Consider the following 27,145-nt stretch of genomic DNA (forward strand, 5'->3'; position numbering starts at 1 on the left):
CTCAGAGCAGATCTGGGTGTTGCCATTGAGATTCTTGACATAGCTATAGAATGCTTTGTGGTTGCCCTTAGAATCAGTGACAATTTTGTTTTTGTAGCTAGCTTTGGAGTAGGAGGATCTTATAAGGGATCTCACCTTCTTACTGAGGCTGACCATGGAGCTCCTCCACTCATGGGATTTTACTCTCTTTTGCAACAGTTTCTTTCTTTTGTTGTAGAGTTTGTTTATGGCAGGGGACCACCAGATTGGCTTCCATTTTTTGGAGGATAGGGTCTTGTTTCTGTTTGGGATAGCACGCATTCGTGTAAGTGTTTATCAAGGCATTACAGTGTCCTGATTTAACAGGGACATCCTGATTTATAGGGCAAATTGTCAACTTAACAGTTTCAATGATTCCCTGAGCAATGTTAAATGACAGATTAGAAATCCAGATAAGGGCTTTGGAGAAAAGCACTGTTAAAATACATTTTACCAGCTATAGATTTCAGCAGCGTAGTGCACCACTAACAGACCAGCATCAAATCAAGAATCTGAAGCATTAGCCAGCATTCTGGGGTAGCATGTGTTCCAGGCCTAAATAGTGATTTATTAATATTTTTCCAGTCTGTTACATGTGAAGGCTTTGCTGGTGCACACACCACTGAGTCTTGATAATGTACATATTTAGCTATAAGTAAGGAACATGGAAATTTTATGTGCTTTTATGTTGCATTCCTTGCAGTGTATATTCTTCATTAATGATGTAAGATAATTTTTATGTCAGCAATTTTTTTTTAATATTCAGATGGATAATCTGGGTCTTGCACAATAATGTGCTAGTTTTCATTAAATTCCAAGTTGTGGATGACCCTATCTACACTAAACGTAGCAACTATATCACATTTGATGGAGATACTGAGGCATTAGCCATCTTGTATGATACTTAAAAAGAAGGCTATCTTTGTTTTGGAAATTGGCTTGCATGATTAAAGGGTTGCAAATGATTGCCTATCTAATTTTTATGAGGCTAGTATTTTCCTTAATTACTAGCTGTTATATGTGGGTCCTGTCCCATGGTTATTATGTTGCATTCTATTTTATTTAAGTAAGTGGTCAGTGGGTCTATACAATCCTACTGATGATCAGTATTTTATGTTATGTAAGTAGCAGTACCTTATTGTCCTTCTATATTGTGCTTTTCATGTTATGAAGCTACTGGCCCTTTTGTTTTGGCCAAACGTATCTCATGGGTATCACCATTAGAGCTCCACCAAATATAATAACAAAAGGCTGAATGCTGAGCTTGCTCCTTCTTGTAGCCGTATTGTAAATGCCTTACTCAAACAACTACTGCTTTGTTAGAGGCACTGCTAATGCTCATACTTCAATGCATCGAGCATTTTTCTTTATTTATCTTTAAATATACCTTGCAGCTCTCCCTTTTCACTCGTATTGGTACACTGTACTTATTTTGCTCTATGTAGCATACTAATCCCCAACAGCCTGATACCATTGCTAAACCTATTAATACCACATCCCACATATAGAGCCCAATACGAGCTTCTCTTACTCTTTGTAACCTGATACAAATATCCTCAGTGCCTATTGAAAGATTGTTCACCATATTTTAGTGCAGATAACAGTCGTAGGACCACTTCAGCTCACTCACCCCTCTTGTTAATTAATAATTCCATTTGAGTGGTGGTTACCAACATGCACTCTGCTTTATTTCATCATAATAGAGCTAAAATAAAAATAAGGCAAACATTAAGAAAAGAAAATAAATGGATAGCTTATATACTGTTCCTCCCTTCTGATGCGCATGAAGCATTCTTCTTCTAACTGATAAGATAAGAGTCAGTGGTTGCTAATCTTGTTACACATCATTGCATAATACCTACTCATTCGATTGCTATTTTAATAGGTGGTTTCTTTAGAGCTTAGTCAATGTCACTTATGTCTAGATTTTGCTGTGTTTCATTCATTTGTTATTACGTGAAATTGGTTCATCACATGTGTATCATCCTTGCAGACTGTACCTTAATACACTATTGCAAATTAGACTCTTAAGGTTATAGTCTAGTGTTCATTTTTACACTTGCCTACAGCTGTTGTTTTGATTTAATCTGTTTAAGCAACTCTCCTGCAAAATTCTTCTTTCATGTAACTTTGCCCATCTTACTACCCTCTCATTCTTTTTCTCTCTAATTTCTTTACATATAACCAACACCATTTTTAATATGCAACTAACCTCTCTTCTCCTATCTTGTCTTACCACTCTAGCCTTTATTAATCCTCTGATTTCATCTTAATCTATCCTAGACTCACACTTTCTACATGCTCTTTTCACCCACTCTCCTGCAAAATTCTTCTTTCATGTAACCTTGCCCATCTTTCTACCCTCTCATTCTACTTTCTCTCTAATTTCTTTACATATAACCAACACCATTTTTAATGTACAATTCTTTTTTTTCCTTTTACCTCTCTTTTACAGCAAATTATTCAGATGAAAGCATGCTCTACCTCTTCCATCCATGGCTAAGAACTACCTGGAATCCCTCCACCCAAAGAGTACATTGTATGCCTTGTGCTGTTATATTTTATTTTATTATTTCTTAATTTAACTGTCTTCCTAAATTTACAATTATCTGAACTATAACTGTGGTAGCACACTTCTCTCGCTGACACAACCACCCCCCCTACATGTTTTTTAACTGAACTTCCTGCATACTGGCAGTGGATTCTCCTTTCTCATAAAGGCTCACCTTAATACACAGCAATTCCTCTCTACTTTATTACATCTTTGCTGCTTTTTACTTGCTTACTCTCCCCTCAACTCCCTCCTTTAAGGGGATCCTCCTAAAATCTCAACAGACTCTTTAAGCAAACTAAGCTTTATTCTCCTCATTTTATTTGAAATGCCTTACCTGACTAGTCACTCTCCACTACAATTCTCTCCATTTCTGTTGATTGTTTTTCTCAGACAATTCCTGCTTCTCTCAGCCAAGCCTACTCCATTTGCCCTCTCTTTCTCACTCCGCTCCCCTACCCCCAATCCTACCCACCCCAGACCTCATTTCCTTTATACTTAAACCCCCTGTTTCCACTCCCCCTCTGTCCCTCCCCCACTCCACCAATAAGCAACACACAATCTACCTCCACCTCTACTTCTATCCTCAACACTCAACTCACTTCCTTTCAGACCTAACACTCTTATGCCCCTCTTCTACCTATTTAAGCACTCCCTTATTACTCTCCTAATCCACCATCCCCTAACTATATCCACGCCTTATTAATCCCACTACTTGACTGTATCTGCACTATCTTCCTCTGCTGTCTGAGCTTGTAGCACATAGGAATTGCCTAACTACTCCTACCTGACTTACCTTCACTTTAACATTAAAATACATTTCTCCTATGCCTACCTTCCAATCCTTTACCTATAATCTCATAACTTGTTTTTTGATCTGAAGAAGCTATTCAGCGAAAGCGCTCATCATCTGCACAAAATAAATTTTATTGGTTTTATATCAACGAGAAACTGCCTGGTTGCTTCGTTTCAGTACTCCGTTTCTTATGTTGTTTACGTTTATCTGTGGAACGAAGCATTTACTGAGTGGCTTAGCAGCTTGTTTTAACTTTCTTTTTATTATAGTAATTGATCTACCTAATGGAATCCTGTGGATAGGAGACAAGCAAAAAGGAGAGGGAGAGCAAAGTACAGGTTGCTATGCAATCTCTACACCTGAAAAACCTGACACACTTACAGGATATGTGAATACAGACAGTAAGGATTTACAACAGCAATTCCCAAATCTGTGGTCCAAGGATCTCAGTGATTGTGGGAAACTAGAAAGCCCAGTAGGGGTACAAAGTGATCCAGACTATATACCACCTTTTCAAAAACAATATCCTATTCCTAGGGAGGCAGAAGAACATATGGAAAAATGTATTACTGAATGGGAAAAGGAAGGGATTATACAAAAAGGCTACAGTCATACAAATTCACCAATCTGGCCGGTCAAGAAAAAAGATGGTAGTTATCGTCTTGTTATTGATTTATGGAAGGTTAATCAATATATTACTCCTAGAGCACATTTGATTCCAGGAGTCCCAGAGTTGGCTGCACATATTAAGCCACAAAGTAAGTGGTTTACAGTAATAGATTTAGCAAATGGCTTTTTTGCAGTACCACTCAGGAAAAAAGACTGGCCAAGATTTGCCTTTACATTTAAAAACCAGCAATATGTCATGACAAGGTTACCACAAGGATTTCAAAATAGTCCAGTTATTTTTCATCAGACAGTAGGATCCATTCTACAACATTTGGAAAAGGATGATTCAGCGTTACATTACATTGATGACATTTTAATTCAGTCAGAGACAGTAGAAGAGCATGTATGGCTTCCTAAAATAGTTTTTCATACTTTACAGCAGACAAGGTTTAAGGTTAAAAGTGAACAAATTCAGTTTATGTCACAAGAAGTCAAGTTACTATTATAAAACCAACAGAAAGGTGTCCTTGCCCTATGCATGTGCAAAGCATTTTACAAATGGAAAAACCACTGACTATAGCAGACCTACATAAATTCATGGGAATCATGAATTACAACAGGGAATTTATAGAGGATTATGCAGCCATGGCTGCTCCCCTATACAAAATGTTACAGGAACAAAAGAACTCCACCTTTTTAGAGTGGGGACCCCATGAAGAGGAGGCATTTTCACAAATAAAAGTAAAATTAGCACAAGCTACAGAATTAATAGCACCCACACCAAAGTTACCATTTGTACTACAAGCAGCAGCAGGGGAAAATAACTCTATGTGGTATTACTACAGGAATAGCCACATGGTAGCAGCAATAGAATGGAAAAAACATTACGTCCAATCACTTTCTGTAGTAGGAAGATGACACCAGTAGAACTGGGCTACCACCCATGTATACAGCAATTATTAGCCATTTTCTGGGGTATTAAACAAACTGAGTAGCTAACTGTATTTTCCAGTATTATAGTAACACCACACCAAACAGTTAAAGTTCTGAATTTTAAAAAGAAATAAAATCACAAATGGTATTAGTCAAACAGTCTTTGTAAAATGAATGGCAGAGCAGTTATTTATATAAATAATAAAATACTGAAATCCAAGTTACAAAAATATGTAAGCTAACTGTAAAATAATGTTTATTTATGTAGTATAAATGCATAGCTATGCAAATCTCAAATACTTATTATAATTCTAAGTGTTTTATAACTTCATTTTACTATCAAATTGCAAGTGTATTAACAGATGATTAAAGGAAAAATGCTAAAAGGGTTAACTATGGTCTGTAGAGTCTAAAATACGAGCTCAGACCTTCCCAGACTGGATGAATAGTTACAAGAAATATTGAGCAGATCAGGTAAAAAACAAGACTGATTGCTAGACAAGTTGCTTGAGTTTTTCTAAAACATTATTGTTATTAAAACATAATTGTTAAAATGTTCACATGCAGCACTATTTGGTAATTGTAATAAAATGTCACAATTGTGCATACATGTCACTGATAGTCTGTTTACAGGTAAATGCTAAAAGTAAAAAAAAACCTCAGTTACATCAAGTACAGCCAGCAAATGGGCTATAGTATACATACAGTTCAAATAAAGTATACAATACTGTTAGTAGTACACAGCAAAACCAACAAAAATATATTCTGTTATTGAAAATAGTCAAAATTTATCAAATCAAAGGTCCATAGTTTGTTAGTAACCTAATAAAGTAAATGTATAACCAAAGTGTTGGGCTGGTATACATTCTATTCATACAGCATAAAGCAAATAAATGATACTGCAATACTACAGGGGGAGGGGTACTTTCTCAGTTTTAAAGTGACTGTATAAGCAGTACTGCAAAAGGGTCTAAAATAGAGCTACAGGAAGAGAAAAATATTTCATTCCTTCTTGACAATACTCTTTCAGGGGGGAGGGAAAAACAGGTATTAGTGCATTAGGAACACTGGTAAACAGATTAATCCCCGGATTCACTAATCTTCTGTGTAGGACTAGGCTAGTCCTGCATGGAAGCGGCCGTTTAGGAGGAGGACGGCAGCGCACCAAGTATATTAATGAAGGCACGCTGCCTGACCTCCTAATCCTACATGGAGCATGGGCGAGTGCAGGGGGTGTATCTGAGAGCAGAGCTCTCAGAATAAACACATCCCTGCAAAGTAGCAGAAACTGTAAATAAACAAGTGAGACCACTCATAGGTTTCCGCATATCCCCACCAACAGTCCTCCATGTGTACAACAGCAACAGGACATAAAAATAAAAAGAAATAACCCCTGTATTTATCTCTAAAACTCTGAGTACAGCTGACCTATGGTTAAAGCAGCTTAAAAGGCTGAAGAGGATAACAAGGAAGATATATGCAAATGAAAAAGCACAGCAATAGTTTAGTGGTCAGAGCATCTGCCTAACGAGCAGGCATTCCTGGGTTGAGTCCCACTGCAGCACATACCATTTTCCATGTGAAATCTGTATATGAACATATATTTACATTCTATTGCTGTATAACATACAAAATAACATTTAAATGTGAACTGGAGTACTGCATTAAATGCACATGTGAAGAGTCAGTACCATAATGAATAAGTCAGCAGTAAGCAGGAGTAAGCACAGATAAGCATTAGTAAGCATATTTAAGCACTAGTGAGCATGTGCAAGTGCGTGTGGGTGGGGTGAAGCACCGCCGACACAGATTAAGCAAAGGAGAAGCTAACTACGTGTAAGACACTGTGACCGGAAGTGCGCAAACCTGCTAACAACCGCTTGAAAGTGCCTTAAGCACACCATATCCAACAGCCAGTGTTCTGCCTAGCAACAAAACAAACAGACTCCGCAAGTCCAGAACCCAGGACCATGCACACCATACATGAAACGATTTACCACTAAGCCATGCCATATATGCAGAAATTGTATGTTGTCAGAAACATAACCTCCGCCCAGTCATGCAACAGTACAGACAATATATGCCTACAGCTAGATGGGCATGTGTCTGCAAATATATCACTAACTAAACAGATACAACATATCTATAGATGTAGTCACACATATACATATATATATATATATATATATATATATATATATATATATATATATACACATACATATATATAAATATCCAGAGATATACGTATATAAATACAAATATATGAACAGATATACATGCAAATACTGACAATTACACATATATATGTCAACATCTATATGTGCACATATACACAAGTGACATATGTATGCAGATATATGTCTCCGTAAGTTTATTCTGACATAGTTAGACATATGTAAGCAAATATATACACCCACAGAGGTATATATGGACAGACATCTGCAGATACCAATGGTAGATGAACAAAAACATATATGTCCACATGCGCCGTCAATGGTCCTGAGAGGCACCAAACAATAAACATCACGTACAAATTTGCATATCCCCCACCCAGCCAAACAAGTCTGCCCTGCAATGCACTACCAAGTGTTGGCGATCTCATAACCAGGTCCAGTGGCAACAGGGGCACACAATGTTACCTGTACTACATCCCACTTGTATGATGTCAGGCTGTTATTGGTAACATATCATGCAATACATTCTGGCTCCCATGAGGAATGTATTATGTGCATGCCATCAACATTACCAGTCTTCAGATACACAGACACAGATATGCAGATACAGGTATACATATACATGATTTTATATATATATATATATATATATATATATATATATATATACATATACATGTGACTACACATACACACACAGTTATATGTACAGTACGAAACATAAGCGGTAGGTGCACACAATATGAGCCACTATGCCTACAGTTGACCCCTGAATGACTGAACATTGTATGTGCCACCCATACAAATGACAATCGTTGCCTGTAACATACACCCACAGAGAGGTCATAGGCGAAACAATACCCACAGGTTTGCTGACATGGTAACCTGTCATCATGTACTATTACAGTTCTACATGCCATGCCATATAGCTGTTCAGACACTGACAACTCTATCAATGGAGTGATGCTACAGTGGACCGGTTACACTCATACAGTAGGTTGGAAACATTCACAGCTGTTGCTGTCCAGGCCAAGCCATACCCATTGTACAATAGGAAAGACATACTGGGCCACAGGATACCTGACAATCGACAGTATGTATTCCAGGTGTGTAGTTCAGCAGTCTCTATCTACACACTGTACAAACACAGTAGGTGGTATGGATGTCTTATGACCACATGGGTTGTAACTGCTACATAACTTGGCATAACTGACACCATCATGTGCACACCAACACACAGAACAGTTTGTATGGCATGGGGCAGTAGTCCTGCAGTACCCAGACCCATGACAGTAATGTGTATATAGGTGAAGTATGTGGTACTGTACATCCAGATACCTTAAGGCAGCTCAGCCTAGGTCTTTTCTGGTGCGCCCCCCCCAGACTCAATTATACAGGGCCTTATACCACTGTTATATACACTGGGCTCTGCAATGCATGAGAGCACATGTGTATTGTGTAGGTGGTGCCCACACATATATGGCCCCAACCCCACCATATGTGTGGAGGTTACAACGGCAGTGGACTGATGGCAGACATGGCAGTGTGTTATACTACCAGCCCACTATAGATCAACTACCAACAACATGACATATGTGCACAGCTTGGTATGTAGGTGATGGACAGAGGTTGGAATACAGGCACATATGTGGACAACTATTGCCATAGACTACGCAAGGTGCAAGTGTTACAGGATAGTCCGTAACATAACCTTAGTCAGGGAATTGCTGGTATGGACGGCCATGGATGTAGCCATGTACCGGTAACATGCAACACACACACGGCCAAGTGTATTATCTGACACAAGACCTGTGTGGTGGACAGACAAGACGTGATAGGCACAGCTCTGGCCGGCATGAGGGTAGGCCCACAGTTGTGTGCTATGCAGATGGACTGCATTCCATGGCAAACTAGTATGTACACCCACACCCTGTAACACCAGTACTGTACAATGCATAACACAACTCCACTCACAGTCCGTCTGTACGTCCTGATCTTCCAAAGAATATGTGGCTGCCTTGAGTGTGCCACTTCTCCTGTATGGGGTATTGCTACATGCTGTCGTAGCACTGCTGCCCACACACGGGACGGATGCCCACCACACAGGAGATGGAATGGGACTACACACACATGATGTGGGGATCAATAGTGGGTGGTTGCCATGACAGTATTAAATGGGTGTAGTACACATGTGCATTCGTATATCTGGCTATCTGGATATGTAAATGTACATAAATTCCCACCATAGTTCCTGGACATGGTGTAGGCCACCCCAGCCTGTATGTTCCCAATGCCATAGTTGCAGGCGATGTCAGGTATCTCTAGCAGGTATACTAGTAGGCTATTGTTACTGTCATTGGGATTGTCTTCACAGACATGGTGTGTGTGGCAGGTCACATCTGCTCATAACATATGTGCCATTGGTTACTGAATAACATCCAAAAGACATCAGTGTACAGTACTGCTGCTAGCATGTAATGCCGCTGTGGAATGCAGCAGAAATATTGGCCAGTATATGTGGGGGTCTGACACAGTCTGTACATTCCAGAGGTATACACATATGCCCTTAGTGCTACATATGTGTACCATGCCTCACAATATGGATGTGGATGGCCATGTAGATGGGTATAATACATGACGACAGGTATATAATGTCCACCATAGGTCATGCATTCACACACCCCTGCCTGACCTGTAACAGTATGACTGCTGTTACAGGGGTGCCATGGCCACATACTACACAATAGGTATTGACATACATCTGCCCTGCATCCCACTGCATTGTCTGGGATACGTGACTGTTAGGAGAGGCCTGGCAGCGGGACATCTGGCTAGTATCTAGTATCATCCCACTGGGTAGCTACACTCAGCTGTTAGGCATGTCACAATGCACTGTGCAGGCTGCAGGCAGACTGGCTCAACACTGGCCTACACCTCCCAAGGGGGAATGCACATGTACCTGCATATACAGCAGGCTCTACCGGCATGTCACAGCACAGGGTAGGATACACCTGTGTGACAGTACATATCCACAACCACTGTGAACACAGCCATGGCCACACATGTTTAGCTAGTATGGTATGACAGTATATGAGCTATGTGTTCAACACCATCCTCATATGTGCCACTCACAGACTTCCCTACATATACTGACCTACTACACAGTTTGGTCTGGTAGGTGTCTGTGGTATGGGACACGTGTATTTATGGCCCTACAAACATGTATGCCACTACAGTACCATACAGTGGGGCAGCATGTAACATCTGCAAGTAGGGGAACTAGAACAATGTCATCTACCACAGTCTGTACACAGGCTAAGGTACATATCAACACTGCACACACTGTCGGCATTCACCATAGGTACACAGACCTCAGTACTATATGAACATCCTCAGAATGTGCAGGTAATGTAATGTAATGTAACCCCTACTGTACATAACATGTGTAGCAGTCAGATATATCCATGGCTTGTTCTCGGATATAATGCCACAAAGTATGGTGTACAGCACATATGCACCACTTCATGCACAACATATGTACAAAGGTTGACAGAGTTGTGGCTGGGAGTACATAAACAGGACCAATATTGACATGCTGCTGTGATGACTACATTCATTTACTGTTGTTATAGGGTTGTTGCAACATATGTCCTTTGAGGGATATGACGTCTGTGACTACCACAGCTTTCTCCATCTACTGACTGCAATCCTTACATTACCTTCAGCAGTCAACAGCTAGATGCTCCATGGCTGGCACATGCAGCCATGGACACAAAACTGCCCAGGCTGCAGATGACCCTGCAGATGGTGATTCCCCATCAACATGGAACTGACATGGCAGGTATTGAGACCTTTACATCCGCCATATCCACACAAATACTGTGAAAGCAACATTACTCCAAATGCGGTATAGTGGCATCTACAGGCTGTAGTCAGGCACATCCACCTCCCATTTGATGCACTATTTCCACAGTGTATGTTGTTAGAGATACACTGTAATCCATCTGGGATGCTGTTTGGCACACATCAGATCTAGTTCCTGCTCACTGTGGGTGACAAAGGCAAACACCACAAATCCACCTCCATAGACAACCCAAGGATAAAAAAACTAAAGGTAATGCTACTCAATACCAGAAGTCTAAACCTCAAGATGCACGCACTCAAAGCTCTCCTCAGTATGGAGAAAATCAATGTCTGTGCAGTAACAGAAACCTGGTTCAAGGCTCCTGAGAGCACCCCAGCACTACCAGGTTATAACTCATACCATGCGTTTCGGCCCCAAAACTCGGACCGAAGCACAAAAGGAGCGGGAGTATCTATATTCATCAAAGATACCTACACCTCCAGGATAGTGGCACTGCACAAAGTATCGGAAACCATCCATGTGCAACTAACAGCGGGCAAAACTGCCTTTCAGTTTGTAGCCTGCTCCAGAACACCCTCCCTATTACAGGAATCCCACTTGTCATTCCTGAAAACACTGGAGAATATGAAGGTCTCTCCAAACACTATGTTATTGGTTGACTTCAACTACCCAAACATTGACTGGGAAAACTACTCAAGCCCAAACACCCTCACCCAACGGTTCCTTGAATTTATAAACTCTAACGCAATGGAACAACTGGTCACCACTCCCACAAGAGGGAACAACATACTGGACCTGGTCATCACCAACATGGGGACTCTATGTTCCACACCAGAGGTAAATCCCTCATTGGTAAGATCAGACCATAAACAAATTTCCCTGGACATCCATATCCCGTCCTCACCCCCAGCCAAGGAAACCACTGTAAAGAATTTCTCAAAAGCCAACTTTGCACTTCTCAAGACTGAGGTGGAATCCTTCAAAGCCCCTGGGCCAGAGGATAATACAGCCCAATCCACAGAATCCTTTACAAATGCATTCTATGAGCACCTGCAGGAATGCATGGATCGTGCTATCTCAAATAAAACCAAGACTCACTCCTCCAAAAACAGGAGACCAGTCTGGTGGACCCTGGCCATAAATAAGCTATACAACAGAAGGAGGAAGCTACTACATGACAGAGCAAAATCTCAAAAAGGGAAGGCATCTCTGATCAGTATTAGCAAGAAACTTCAATCCCTCATAAAATCATCAAAGGCCAGTTTCAAAAGAAAAATTGCCCTAGACACTAAAGATAATCACAAGGCCTTCTTTAGTTATGTCAGGAACACGGGCAGAAACTCCCAGATATGCTCTGAATTGTTGCATAACAGTACAAAATATACCGGACCTACAGATATAACCAACATCCTGGCAGACAGATTCAGCACAAATTTCTCCCCCCTTCCCCCAAAGGAGAAAATGCCTATCCCAACTGAATGTAACCTCCCTGACATCACAGATGCACAGGTGAAAGCTGCCTTTTCCAAAGCAAAAAACACAGCATCTATGGGACCGGACGGTGTCCCAGGCTGTGTCTTACACGAGCTCCAAGTAGAAATGAACCCTCACATTAAGTCACTGTTCAAACTTAGCCTTACTACAGGATATGTATCCAAATAATGGCATACAGCTACAGTGGTCCCACTCCACAAAGGTGGTGCCACAACGGACCCCGGAAACTATCGTCCCATAAGTCTGACTAGTCTGGTCTGTAAAGCTATGGAGCGTATTATCATGGAACTCATAAACAAAGACATTGGGAGCCTCCACACACTGGACCCTACCCAATTCGGCTTTGTTAAGGGCAGATCTTGCCTCTTAAACCTAGTTGATTTTTGAAACAGTTACCAAAGCCATAGATGAGGGCAAGGTAGTCCACACAGCCTATCTGGACCTCGCAAAAGCCTTTGACACAATACCCCACTCGGGCATCATAAATAAGCTTACCAGCTTAAATATCAACCCCTATATCACAAGATGGGTTGAAAACTGGCTCAGAGATATAACCCACATGGTCAGAATTGCAGGTGCCATGTCCAAATCCAAACCAGTTACAAGTGGCATCCCACAGGGCTCAGTTCTGGGACCTCTCTTGTTCGGTATATACTTCTCTGAGGTTCAGGCTAACACGGGGGGGTTATGGCTGACAAAGTTCGCAGATGACTGCAAACTGGGGGCCATAATCGAATCTCCAGCTGACACAAGCATCCTCCAAAAGGGTCTCACAGAGACGGATGCTTGGTGCCAGAGCCACGGCCTCAAGCTAAATGCTAAAAAGTGCATAGTCATCCCCTTTGGGAAAAACAAGGTGCCCACAAATTACCACATAGGTGATAATCCATTAAGTACGGAAGAAGTAATTAGAGATTTGGGGACCAACGTAGAGAGTAATCTCTCCTTTGATAATCACATTGCCAAAGTGGTTAGAAAGACCTTCTATATAGCCCACCTTATCATGAAAGGGTTCGCATCTAGATCAAGAGAGGTCATTGTGCCCCTCTACTCATCACTCATCAGACCCATAATTGAATACAATGCGCCTTTTGGGATGTACCTTACCCGACACCTGCAGCAACTGGAGAGACCCCAAAAGTACCTCACCAAAAGGATCATGGGCTACAAACAGATGTCCTATGCAGTTCGACTAAAGAAACTCCAGCTCTACTCAGTTGCTTACCACCTACTCAGAGGCGATCTATGCCTGACATACAAAACCATGTCAAACGCAGAATTAATGGACATGCTCCACCTCAAAAATCCAAGTCCCTTAGAACTACACGCTCCAGGGACCTAAACCTCAGCAAAAAAATAAATAGGACATGCTGGAGGGACAGATTCATTTCCCAGAGGCTCCCCTCACTCTGGAATAGAATCCCAATTCATGTTAGACATAGCCCCTTGCTGACCCTCTTCAAGCGAAATCTGGATGTGTGGATGGGAAATCACAAATTCACCCTGGGATCTCTTCTGTGTCCCTGCTAGACAGAGGCACAGTAAACTAATCTTAAAAGGGTACCTTCTGTGACCTACTTTACAGAGACACAGTAGGCTAATCTAACAGGGAGGCAGAAGCCAAATACACTCTGGCTAGGCTTATAAATGCCCTAGGGCAGATAGCCTAGTATCTACCTATGAACCTATGAACCTATGTTCCTGGGTATTGGAGTGTGTTTCCATACAATTGGCGATGGGGATGTTACCACAGCTGTTTCACATGCAATCAGCTAGCGGCGGGCTCCGATTCATGCAGAGGCCATCAGCTGATCATGAGCATTACCTACATTACACATGCTGCTGCCTAAGCAAGGCAGGTGTAGGTCTCCACTTCCACCTAAGAGGGAGTGGGGGACACAGTCAGAGGTTAATATGTGTCAGGGAGGGGTGGGAGGGTAAAACTGAGGCATGGTTGTGTCACACACCTAGCAGCACAGGGTATCAAATCCCTGACAACTATGTAGTGCTAGCACAGTCTGCTGCAATTATTGGATGCAGGTGTCACACAGTCACAACCACCTGTACACAGGATATGGGTTGCAAACACACTCAGCTGTCATGGTTGGGAGTAGAACCACTACCTAACTAGTGTATGACACTACAGCACTACGCAGTTATAGTAAGCGCCATGGATATTACTTGGGTAGTCCTTGCCCGTCAGTGTATTTCACACTGACTGACGTCAGCAGGCTTGCCATAGTAAGGCTTTGAAATGACTTCGAGAGACTAGCTCAAAATGCATTGCTCCCTACACAGACAGTGACACACACAATACATCTGGAACTGCCATGTGTGGGGATGGAACCCAACCACGCATCTAATTCACACTACAGCAGTACACTGTTACAACATGCACTACGGAGATTACTGGGCTATAGCTCTCCTGTGTGAGTATTTCTAGGTGGGTGACATCAGCAGCCTTAGAAAACTAACAGCAAAAAAACAAACTGGATAAAACGGCAACTGAATGGCCTTAAGTCCACTTACTCCACCACAACAGATAATGTGATAAACCAAAGCAAGAGTTAATGTAAGCGCTTTCGCTGGAAAAATGTTCCAGCTTCTTCAGACTACAAACAGTAAAATACTTAGAAAAAACACCTTTTAAGACAATTCAAAAAATGAACTGCCAATAGAATTCATTACCCCTCCTGATGTCAAACACAAGCATTAAGAATTAAAGCTACAGGGGGTTACTCCAACTTAAAACACACTAGGATGCTTAAGCAACCTGGCAGCATCATCATTAAAGAGAAATAAAGAATTTTTTAAAAATAAAAATAACCACAGTGACAATACTAAATTTATGCACTATAAATAACACCTTAAAATTGTATCCTTTACGTGGTTGAGATACGGCTATGTTGAGTCGCTCACAGATGTAATATACTATATTTTTATGAAATAAAATATATGTAAGACCAACAGCCCACTTGAAGGACCAACAATGTCTTACATACATATAAACCTACATATTAAGACATTAATAGTTAGAATCTTTACTTATTAGTAGTGAAAAACATAACCCAATATTGTTACCATCAACTGACTATTCTTTAAAATAATTATTTGAAGAACTACTAGAATAAAAGCAAAGAATTTTCCAATGTATACAACATCAGCAGCCTTGCCAAAGGTGGGTATGTGAAATGTATGGGGTGTGAGTTACCTAAAAGAATTGCGCTCAACACAGTCGGACATGCACACATACACACACAGTCGGCAGGTCGGGGACTAGAACTTCCAACTAACTCCTTAATCACACTATTGCTTTACGATGTTACTGGACGTGCTATGTAGATTACTCTGTTATGATCATCCCAGAGGTGTATTTCAAGTTGTGTGACATCAGTAGCCCTGCCAAAGAAGAGTATTTGACTTGTAAGGGGTGTGAGTGGCCTAAAAAGCATTGATCTCTATACAGTCAGTGACAGACAGACAGACACACACAGTCTGGGGTTTGACCTCCTACCTAACTACAGTATCACACTACAGCAGTATGCCATTACAGCATGCACTACGGAGATCACTGGGCTGCAGCTCTCCCAGGGGAGTATTTCTAGTTGGGTGACATCAGCAGCCTTGCTAAAGGTGAAATGTACCTAAAAGCATTGCTTTTGACACAGTCAGTGAGAGATTGACACACACACAAACAATGACACACATTCACACGCACAGTTGCCATGGCTGGGGTTAGAACTCCTACCTAACTAGTCTATCACACTATAGCAGTACACAGTTATGGAATGCACCACAGAGATTGCTGACCTACAAGTCTTCCAAAGGTGTATTACACATTGGATAACCTCAGCAGGCTTATCAGGGTATCGCTATGGGGTGGCCAGTGTGTGTATAGCCCATACACCATTCATGTAGGAGTGACATGCCACAGGCGTCCACACACACAGGGTCATAGGTTCATAGGTTAGGTTCATAGGTTCATACTAGGCTATCTGCCCGAGGGCATTTACAAGCCTAGCCCATAGTTTTGTGGCTTACACCACCCCTTTAGTATGGGGAACTATACCCATTATTTTGCTGTGCCTCTGTCGAGCAGTGACACTGAGGTAATCCCTGGGGTATATCTGCGATCTCCCATCCATTGGTCAAGATTTCTCTTGAACAAGGCCAGCGAGGTGCTCTGCCTCACATATACCGGGATTTTATTCCACAGCATAGGGAGTCTTTGGGTGATGAATCTATCCCTCCAGCACGTCCTATTAATAGCCGTGTCGAGGTTTAAGTCTCCGCCCTTGTGGCTCTGACGGATCTAGATTTTTGAGGTGAAGCATATTCATCAAATCTGGGTTTGACATGGCCTTGTATGTTAGGCAAAGGTCACCTCTGAGCAAGCGATGGCGACTGAATAGAGCTGGAGTTCTTTCAGTCGGGCAGCATAGGACAGATGTTTGAGACCCTTTATCCTTTTGGTGAGGAACTTTTGTGGCCTCTCCAGCTGCTGCAAGTGTCGGGTCAGATACATTCGAATGGGGCATTGTACTCAATCATTGGTCTGATGAGTGATGAGTATAGGGAGACTATGACCTCCCTTGATCTAGATGAGAATCCTTTCATGATAAGGTGGGCAATGTAGAAGGTCTTCCTAACTACTTTAGCTACATGGGTGTCGAATGACAGACTACTATCAACCTGGGTCCCCAGGTCCCTGATAACTTCTTCTGTGCTCAGTGGATTGCCACCTATTTGGTAGCTAGGGGTAACCTTGTTTTTCCCGAAGGGTATGACTATGCATTTTTTGGCATTTAACTTTAGACCATGGCTCTGGCACCAGTTATCCGTTTCTGTGAGACCCTTCTGAAGGATATCTGTGTCAGATGTGTTTTCTACTATGGCGCCCAGTTTGCAGTCATCTGCAAATTTTGTCAGCCATAACCCTCCTGTGTTTGCTTGTACTTCAGAAAAGTAGATGCCAAACAAGAGTGGGCCCAGGACTGAGCCCTGTGGTACACCACTTGTGACAGGCTTTGAGTCTGACATGGCGCCAGCAACTCTGACCCTGTGGGTTCTGTCGCTCAGCCAGTTTGCAACCCATCTTGTGATGTATGGGTTAACATTTAAGCTGATGAGTTTTTCAATGATACCCGAGTGGGGTATTGTATCGAAGGCCTTCGCCAGATCGAGGTAGGCTGTATGGACTGCCTTTCCCTCATCAATGGCTTTGGTGACTGTTTCGAAAAAGTCACCCAAGTTTAGAAGGCATGATCTGCCTTTGACAAAGCCAAACTGGGATGGATCCAAAGTCTGCAAATTCCCTATGTCTTTATTTATGAGGTCCATTATGATCCTCTCCATGGCTTTGCAGATAAGGCTTGTCAAGCTAATGGGCGGTAATTTCCAGGGTCGGTGGAGGCACCGCCTTTGTGAAGTGGGACCACAGTTGCAGTGCGCCACTCCTGGGTGCGTATCCAGAGGTAAGACTATGATTAAACAGCTGTCCTAGCTGTGGGTTTAATTCCTCATTGAGTTCGAGGAGGACACAGGCGGGGACACCAGAAGGTCCCTAGGATGGTGTGTTTATTGCTTTGGAGAGAGTGGTTCTCACATGGGCGTTGGAGATGTTTGGGGGCTGCAATCGCTTGGTATAGATATCTCTCCTTTTGGGGAGAAGTTTGCACTGAACCTGTCAGCCAGTATGTTGGCAATGTCTGTAGGATCAGTAATCTTCACATCATTTTGAACTAGTTCTGAGCATATCTGGGAGTTTCCTCCCAGGTTTCTAACATAGCTAAAGAAGGCCTTATGATTGTCTTTTGAGTCTTTAGCTATTTTTCTCTCAAAATTTGCTTTGGATGATTTTATGAGAGCTCTTAGTTTTTTACTTATAGTGATCAAGGGTGTCTTACCTTTTAAGGATTTTGCTCTATCTTGTAGTAGCTTCCTCCTTTTGTTCTAGAGTTTGTTTATGGCTGGGATCCACCAGACTGGATGCTTGCCTTTGGTACAAAGAGTCTTTGTTTTGCTTGGGATTGCCTTATCCATGCAGTCCTGCAGGTGCTGGTAGAAGGCATTTGTAAGTGATTCAGCAGCTTGAGTACTGTTTTCCGCCGGCTCGGGGGCCTTAAAGGAGACCACACTAGTCTTTAGAAGTGTGAAGTCAGCTTTCGAGAAGTTCTTTACTGTGGTCTTTTTTATTTCAGGTGGGGGTGGGATGAGGACCTCCAGCGAGATTAGTTTGTGATCTGATCTCACCAGTGAGGGGTATACTTCCAGTGTTGAACATTGTGCTCCCATGTTCGTGATGATGAGATCAAGTATGTTTTCTCCTCTTGTGGGGATGGTGACTAGTTGTTCCATGGCATTTGAGTTAATGAATTCCAGGAACTTTTGGGCTAGGGTGTTTGGGCTTGAGTAGTGTTCCCAGTCTATATTAGGGTAATTGAAGTCACCTAGTATGATGGTGTTTGGTGATACATTTATCCCTCTAGTGTTTTCAGGAAGGCCATGTGAGGTTCCTGAGTTTGTGAGGGTGGCCTGTAACATGCTACAATTTGCAGAGCAGTCTTGCCTATGGTTAATTGCACCTGGATGGTCTCCGATGCATCGTCGTTGCCACCAGTCTTGAGGTGTGGGTGTCCTTGATGAATATGGATACCCCCTCCTTTCTTGGTATTGTCCGGATTTTGGGGCGGAACGCATGATAAGAGGTAAAACCTGATAGTGCTGGGGTGCTCTCAGGAGCCTTGAACCAGGTTTCTGTCACTGCACAGACATCGATGTTCTCCATACTGAGAAGGGCCTCGAGTGCGTGCATTTTGAGATTTAGACTTCTGGCATTGAGCAGCATTACCCTTAGTTTTTTCCTTTTTGTGTTCTAGGGTGGTAGGTTTAGAATTTGAGCCTTGCCTAAAAAGGCACTATGGGGTGGCAAGAGCCTTTGCCAATATCCAGAATCCCAGGGTGACAGGTGCAAGCCGTCCCTTATGGCAGCGTGGCTTGTCCAGCATGTCATCCCAGGCAGACAGACATTGGATCCCCTTTGAATGACACCAGAGTTTAAGCCAATTGTTAAAGCTGATCATCTTATCTCTGTATTGTGGCATCATTCTTGGTGAAGGTAGGATACTGCTCAAGGTCAGGGTCATACCTGCCTGGGCTACATAATCAGAGATCTCCTCAATGTCTCTTTTCATGTAGTCCAAGGAGGTACATCTCAGGTCGTTTCACCAGCGTGGACAATGAGTCGTATTTGTACCTGCTGTTGAGAGACCTGAGTGCTTGCATTATGTGGCGGATTCTAGCGCCCGACAGGCAGCTTACTGTGACCTTTTTCTTACTCAGTCTGGTGAGCGGGATGTCAGTGTGTCTGACTATGGAGTCACCAATGACTAGTGTGTCTGGCATTGTGTTTGGCCTTAAGGTCTGTGACTGTTTGACACTCTGACTGTGAGGTCTATGTGTCATATGTCACAGGTGCATGTCTAGGGCAACTAGATGACTATGTCCTTGACCAGCCATGTTGCACAGCTGGCACTTGGACCACATATTCTGTGGTGCTGACAGGTACTAGTCACTAGTAACTGCAGTGTGTGACATCTGCAACTGATGTGTTTTGGGCCCTTTGGCTGTGTGCTCGGTAGGTCAGGCTTAGATGGCTCCTTGTCACAGTCACCCTCTTCCACACATCTATATCCATCAACCTTTGGCGTATTATGGTGTGATGTCCTTACATATATGTCTGTATTCCTATCCAATGTGTGTGCAAGGCATGAGTGGTGCGTCCTGACATGTGTCTGCAGTAACTATTGCAACCGCTGGATATGTCTGGTCCACTGGTGTTTGCATACATGGCCTTCATGTGTTTAAGTGTGTGAGCATGCCCAGTATGACATTTCAGTATGTTGATGACTGACATTGCCTTCATTACTCCAAGTGTGTGAGTATGCATACACATCGGTTCATAGGTTCATAGGTTCATAGGTTCATACTAGGCTATCTGCCCTAGGGCATTTATAAGCCTAGCCAGAGTGTGTTTGGCCTTCACCACCCATTTTAAATGAATTTTTATATGCCCTTTTTCGAGATTAGTATACTGTGCCTCTGTCTAACAGTGACACAGAAGTGATATCCGGGGTAAACCTACTATATCCCATCCACTCATCAAGATTCCTCTTGAAGAGAGTCAATGAGGGACTCTGCCTAACCTGGACTGGGATTTTATTCCAGAGTGAAGGGAGCCTCTGGGTTATGAATCTGTCCCCCCAGCATGTCCTATTTATTTCAGTGCTGAGTTTCAAGTCTCTCGAGCGTGTAGCTCAATGGGATTTGGATTTTCTGAGGTGCAGCATGTCCATTAATTAATTATGGGTTGGACATGGCTTTATACATCAGGCACAGATCACCTCTGAGCAGGCAGTATGCCACTGAGTAGAGCTGGAGTTTCTTTAACTGGGCAGCATATGGCATCTGTTTGAGCCCTTTGATTCTCTTGGTAAGGTACTTTTGGGGTATTTCCAGGTGCTGCAAGTGTCTGGTAAGGTACATCCCAAAAGGGGCATTATTATGGGCCTGATGAGGGATGAGTAAAGAGGCACGATGACCTCCCCTGATCTAGATGTGAATCCCTTCATGATTAGGTGGGCTATATAAAATGTTTTTATAACCACTTTGGCAACGTGGTTGTCAAATGAGAGATTGATCAACTTGGGTCCCCAGGTCCCTAATTACTTCCTCCATACTTAATGGATTACCACCTATGTGGTAATTTGTGGGCACTTTGTTTTTGCCAAAGGGGATGACTATACACTTTTTGGCGTTTAGCTTGAGGCCATGGCTCTGGCACCAGTTGTCTGTTTCTATGAGGCCCTTTTGTAGGATGCTTGTGTCAGCTGGAGAGTCTATTATGGTGCCCAGTTTGCAGTCATCTGCGAACTTGGTCAGCCACAGTCCTTCCGTGTTAGCTTGTACCTCCGAGAAATATATACCGAACAAGAGAGGTCCCAAGACTGAGCCTCGTGGGATGCCACTTGTAACTGGTTTGGAGTCTGACATGGCTCCAGCAATTCTAACCATGTGGGTTCTGTCCTTGAGCCAGTTTGCAACCCATCTAGTAACATAGGGGTTTATATTTAAGCTGGTGAGCTTATCTATAATGCCCGAGTGGGGTATTGTATCGAAGGCTTTTTCAAGGTCCAGGTAGGCTGTGTGGACCACCTTCCCCTTGTCAATGGCCTTGGTGACTGTTTCAAAGAAATTGACCAGGTTTAAGAGGCAGGATCTGCCCTTAACAAAGCCGAACTGGGTAGGATCCAGTGTCTGTAGGTCCACAATATCTTTATTTATGAGGTCCATGTTGATCCTTTCCATAGCTTTGCAGACCAAGATAGTCAAGCTTATGGGGCGATAGTTTCCAGGATCCGTTGAGACACCACCTTTGTGGAGAGGGACCACTGTTGCTGTACGCCACTCTTTGGGTACATATCCTGTAGTAAGGCTGAGATTGAACAGTAGTTTTATGTTTGGGTTTAGTTCTTCTTGGAGTTCATGTAGGACGCAGCCCGGAACACCGTCTGGTCCCATTAATGCTGTGTTTTTTGCTTTGGAGAGGGCGGCTCTTACCTGAGCATCTGAGATGTCGGGGGGGGGCAGCACTCTGCTGGGATAGATATTTGCCCTTTTGGTGGGGAAGGGGGGGAGAAGTTTTCCCTGAACCTGTCAGCTAGGATGTTGGCAATGTCTGTGGGTTCAGTGTATTTTTTGTCATTTTGGACTAATTCTGAGCATATCTGGGAATTCCCAACCAGGTTTCTAACATAACTAAAGAAAGCCTTGTGATTATCCTTAGTGTCCTGTGCAATTTTTCTCTCGAAGCTGGCCTTAGACGATTTTATGAGTGCCCATAGTTTTTTGCTAATACTGATCAGAGATGCCTTCCCTTTTTGGGATTTTGCTCTATCATGTAGTAGCTTCCTCCTTCTATTGTATGGTTTGTTTATGGCTGGGGTCCACCAGACAGGATGCCTAACTTTGGAGGATTGGGTCTTGGTTTTATTTGGGATTGCATGATCATGCATTCCTGAAGGTGTTCATAGAATGCATTTATAAAGGATTCTGCGGTCTGGGCCATATTTTCCACAGGCCAGGGGGCTTTGAAGGATTCCACCTCGGTTTTGAGGAGTGTGAAATTTGCTTTAGAGAAGTTTTTCACTGTGGTTTTCTGGGCAGGGGCTGGGGTCGGGATGTGAATATCTAGTGAGATTAGTTTATGGCCTTTAAATTACCAGTGAGGGATACACTTCTGGTCTGGAGCATAGAGTCCCCATGTTGGTGATGATCAGGTCCAGTATGTTTTCCCCTCTTGTGGGAGTGGCAAAAAGTTGTTCTATAGCATTTGAGTTTATAAATTCTAGGAACCTTTGGGCTAGGGTGTTGGAGCTAGAGTAATGCTCCCAGTCTATGTTAGGGTAGTTGAAGTTGCCCAATATAATGGTGTTTGGAGAAACCTTCATATTTTCCAGTGTTCTCAGGAAGGCCGAGTGGGGTTCCTGGGTTTGCGAGGGTGGTCTGTAGCAGGCTATAAACTGGAAGGCAGTTTTACCCACTGTTAGTTGCACATGGATAGTCTCTGATGCTTCATGCTGTGCCACCAACCTGGAGGTATGGGTATCTTTGACGAATATTGATACTCCCCCTCCTTTTGTGGTTCGGTTCAAGTTTAGGGGCCGAAAAACATGGTATGAGGTATAACCTGGTAGTGCTGGGGTGCTCTCGGGAACCTTGAACCAGGTTTCTGTTACTGCACAGATATCAATGTTCTCCATGCTAAGGAGAGTTTCAAGTGCCTGCATCTTGAGGTTTAGACTTCTGGCGTTGAGTAGCATTACTCTTAGTTTCTTATCCCTTGTGATACCTATGGAGGTGGGTTTGTCTTTTGAGCCTTGCCTAAAAAAGGCACTATGGGGGTGGCAAGAGCCTTTGCCAATATCCGAAAGCCCAGGGGTAACAGGTGCAAGCCATCCCTAGCGAAGCATTGTGGCTTGTCGAGCATGTCATCCCAGGCAGACAGGCATTGGATCCCCTTTGAATGACACCAATACGTAAGCCAATTGTTGAAATTGATCAGCTTGTCTTCATAATGTGGCATCATTCTTGGTGAGTGTAAGATGCTACTCAAGGTCAGGGTCATACCGGCCTGAGCTACATGCTCAGAGAGCTCTTCTATGTCTCTTTTCCTGTAGTCCAGGGAGATACATCTCAGGTCATTCACACCAGCATGGACAATGACTGAGTCATATTTGTACTTTCTTTGGAGTGACCTGAGTGCTTGTGTTATGTGGCGGATCCTAGCGCCCGACAGGTAGCTCACTGTGACCTTCTCCTTGTTCAGCCTGGTTTCAGACTTCCTAGCTATCTCAACTAACATCCCACTACCTGGCCTGCTGTGGTCTGTCCGTGTGGGCCTGGGTGGGGATCAGCCATACCCCTCATTCAGAGGCCATAGTACAGCATTTGTTTGTCTTTGTCTACACCTGTCCTGCTGGCTGTGACTGTTGTTGGGTATGTGACCCCCCACTCCTGACTGGCATGTGTGAGTCACTTATCCTGTGGGTGTCCCAATATTGCAGGTGGTGCAGGGGTGTCTATGTCAGATGCACGTAGTCACAGGTAGTGCAATGCTTGGCATCCTTTTTACTGTATGTGAGAGTCAGAGAGAAGTGCTATTCCCTGGGTCCCTCCTGTGTCAGTTTATGTGCTATGTGTTGCCTCTTTGCCATGGTCAGAGCATACTGGGCACACCTCTTTCTGCCTACTGGGGCAGGCTCAGGTTGTTCCTCCTCTGAGTCACTCTGTGCCTGTGCAGGCCTTGGCATTGGTGGGGGTCTATATGGCCCTGCCCCTTGCTGCTCCTGCTGCAGCTGTTTCTGCAGGATCATACAAGGCACATACAAGGATGATTTGGGTACATGAAGTTGGTGAGTACTGCAAGGCTCCACCGTATGTGTCCAAGCACCAGAACCATGACTTGAGCATCCCAAACACATGCCCTATTATGATTCTTGCTTGTGCATGTGACTCATTATGGAGTTCTTGTTCGGGTGTATGTGCGTTTCTGATGGGTGTCATCAGCCACGGCTTTGGTGGCAATCCTACTAGTCCAAGTTTTGCTTGATGTTAATGTTACTAAATTTGAAGATTGGGCTAAGTGTACTTAACAGTCTTTGTGTGTACAAATACAAAATAATTCAGTACAAATGAAATTAATGTCTAGCAATGAATATGTGTGGAGAACCATGTTTAAAAAAATGGGCCCAGGGTACCTACTAGATTGCAATGCATGAGTAGCAAACATTCTGTGTAGATATATACTGTATAGGACACACTGTAAAGTAACAAGTTCAAAACTAATTTGTCAAGTTTTAATTTTATTACTAGTTGTAATTTTATTACTGTTTTTGGATCATCATTGTATCTGTACCATTATTAGTTACCCCAGTTAGATGAAAATTATATTAAAATATTGTACTCATGCAGCTAATGGATTAATATGTAGATAGCATTCTTTAGTATATAAATCATGTTTTTTTCACTCCTCAAGTATTAAATATACTGAAATAATTGCATTCAAATATTTATAATCTAAGCCCAGTTCAGTACTTTACCAAGGTGTTCAATATTTTGACTTCACTGTCAACCAAATGTTAATGTGCAGTTCAGAGATATGACCACAATGTTATGGTTAAAATTACAATAAAACTGTATATTTGTATCACTAAATAATGCTTGCAGTAGCACATACTTCTTGTCTGTTATAGATATTAGTCTATTTCTAATCTTTTGGTATAAAATGATTAATAAAAGTAAACAGTTAATTCAACAGTTGCAAAGAGTTAAAAAAGTTCTAAGTCATAAATGACATTCTGTGATCGCAAAAGAATAAATTAATCAAGTTAAAAAATAAAACTAAAGCAGACACAGCTCATAACTGATGGAATATTTTCACAGAATAGTCTGCAAAAGAAAAATTTGTTAAATACATTCAGTTTTGGTAGTAATACTTGATATTGTATTAACTATGTAAAATTGCATTTTGACGTATCAAAAAAAGGCTAAAGGTGTTGTTTATTAATGTGTTTTCTGTAAAAAATAAAAAGAGGGAATTGTTATAGTGTATTTAACAGTGAATAAAAGATTGAAAGCAATTCTGTTACAAATATGCAAAATAAATAAGGTATAAAATAAACCTTGCTTAGATGTAGAAATAGAGTTTAGCAATATGTAATTAGCATCCATACTAAAATGACTGTGGCTTGGAAAATAAGGAATTTGCTTAATGGACATGTTTTCCTACAAAATCAGTATGCATTTCACACTGTCACCAAGAAAACTGGCCTCTTGCAGTCTTAGCAAAAATTAAAAAAAACAGGATGTATTTATTTCACATTGTCAGTAAGAGCAAAAATGTAAAAAAAAACAGGATTTATGCAGCTTCTTTAAAGAATGGACAACAGGAAAACAATCTGTACATGTTTTTATCATATGATATTGTTAACCAAGGAAGTTTTAATGATCAAGTCAGCATTTGTATGTGTTTTTCCATAAGGTGTTTCCTTAAAAGACAATATCAGCATTATTTCTCTACAGGATGAAAACATATTTTTCTGCAAACACCAGCAAACGGATGTTTTCATACAAAGACCAAAATAGAATACCAAGGAGAAAAACAGGATGTAAAACCACTATAAAGAGACTATAGCAAATTAAATTGTTAGAAGTATTTTGTAAAGGAACGGTGTCACTTATGCTGAACGAGAAGTAAAAAGTGGTACAGTGTAACTAAAGCTGCAACAGTAGCACGTGTGTTTTTTAATAAAAAGTCATTTATTGGTTACTGCTCAGAGTTTAGTGCTGCATCAGTGTACACTCTGCAAGTTTCTGTGAGCAACAGACTGTAAATGCAATTATAACTAGACTTTGATTTCAGCAGAATCCAGCCAGCAAGACCTAGTGCCTTAAGAAGACTTTGGTTCCAGCACATTAAGCAGCACATTGATACTTAATTTTTCAATATATTCCACCTGGACCAAATATCCTTATCCAGAAGACATACTATCATGGATTGCAAATACTATAAAAAATGAAACCATCATTCTAGGTGACATCAGCATCAACTGGCATAACCTTACCTCTAAATTCCCTTCCTCTAACATAAACCCTAATTAACTTTACTCAATTCATCTCCACCCCCACTAGATTTACTAACAGCAACAGCCAAAGCTTCATCCTTGACTGGATTCTTGTTTCCAATCCCAGCAAATTCATTAATGCAGGTACCCTCCCTGATACATTAAGTGACCATCTCCCTGCCTTTGTCCTTAGAACAATCTCTCACCCTCTTAAAGAACATCACTACAAAACTATTTGCAATATGACCAAGTTTGACCAACATTCATTTATCAACATACTAAAAGACATTTACCAGTCTATCCTCAGAAAACTTCCTCTAGATGAATCAGTCAACCACTTTAATACAACCTTTCTGGATATCCTCAGCCATCTGGTACCTCTTCACGAAAGATAATCAAACATAACCATGCACCTTGGCTATCCAAAGCAACAAAAGAGTTAATAAAAAAGAGGGAAAGACTCTGGAAACTATGGCTCGCATCCAAATCCCCCTTAGACCTAAAATAGTTTAGGTAGTT

General features: G+C 42.1%; 1 protein-coding gene across 3 annotated transcripts in view; it reads right to left on the reverse strand.

The window, feature by feature from the left end:
• RASSF4 (Ras association domain family member 4) overlaps nucleotides 1–27,145 on the reverse strand; it is a 1,767,318-nt gene that overhangs the window by 1,596,907 nt on the left and 143,266 nt on the right. The gene's annotated exons all lie outside the window — the stretch shown is intronic.

The sequence above is a fragment of the Protopterus annectens genome, chromosome 14.part0 (assembly GCF_019279795.1).
Source record: "Protopterus annectens isolate FY-2018-M chromosome 14.part0, PAN1.0, whole genome shotgun sequence".
NCBI lineage: Eukaryota > Metazoa > Chordata > Ceratodontiformes > Protopteridae > Protopterus > Protopterus annectens.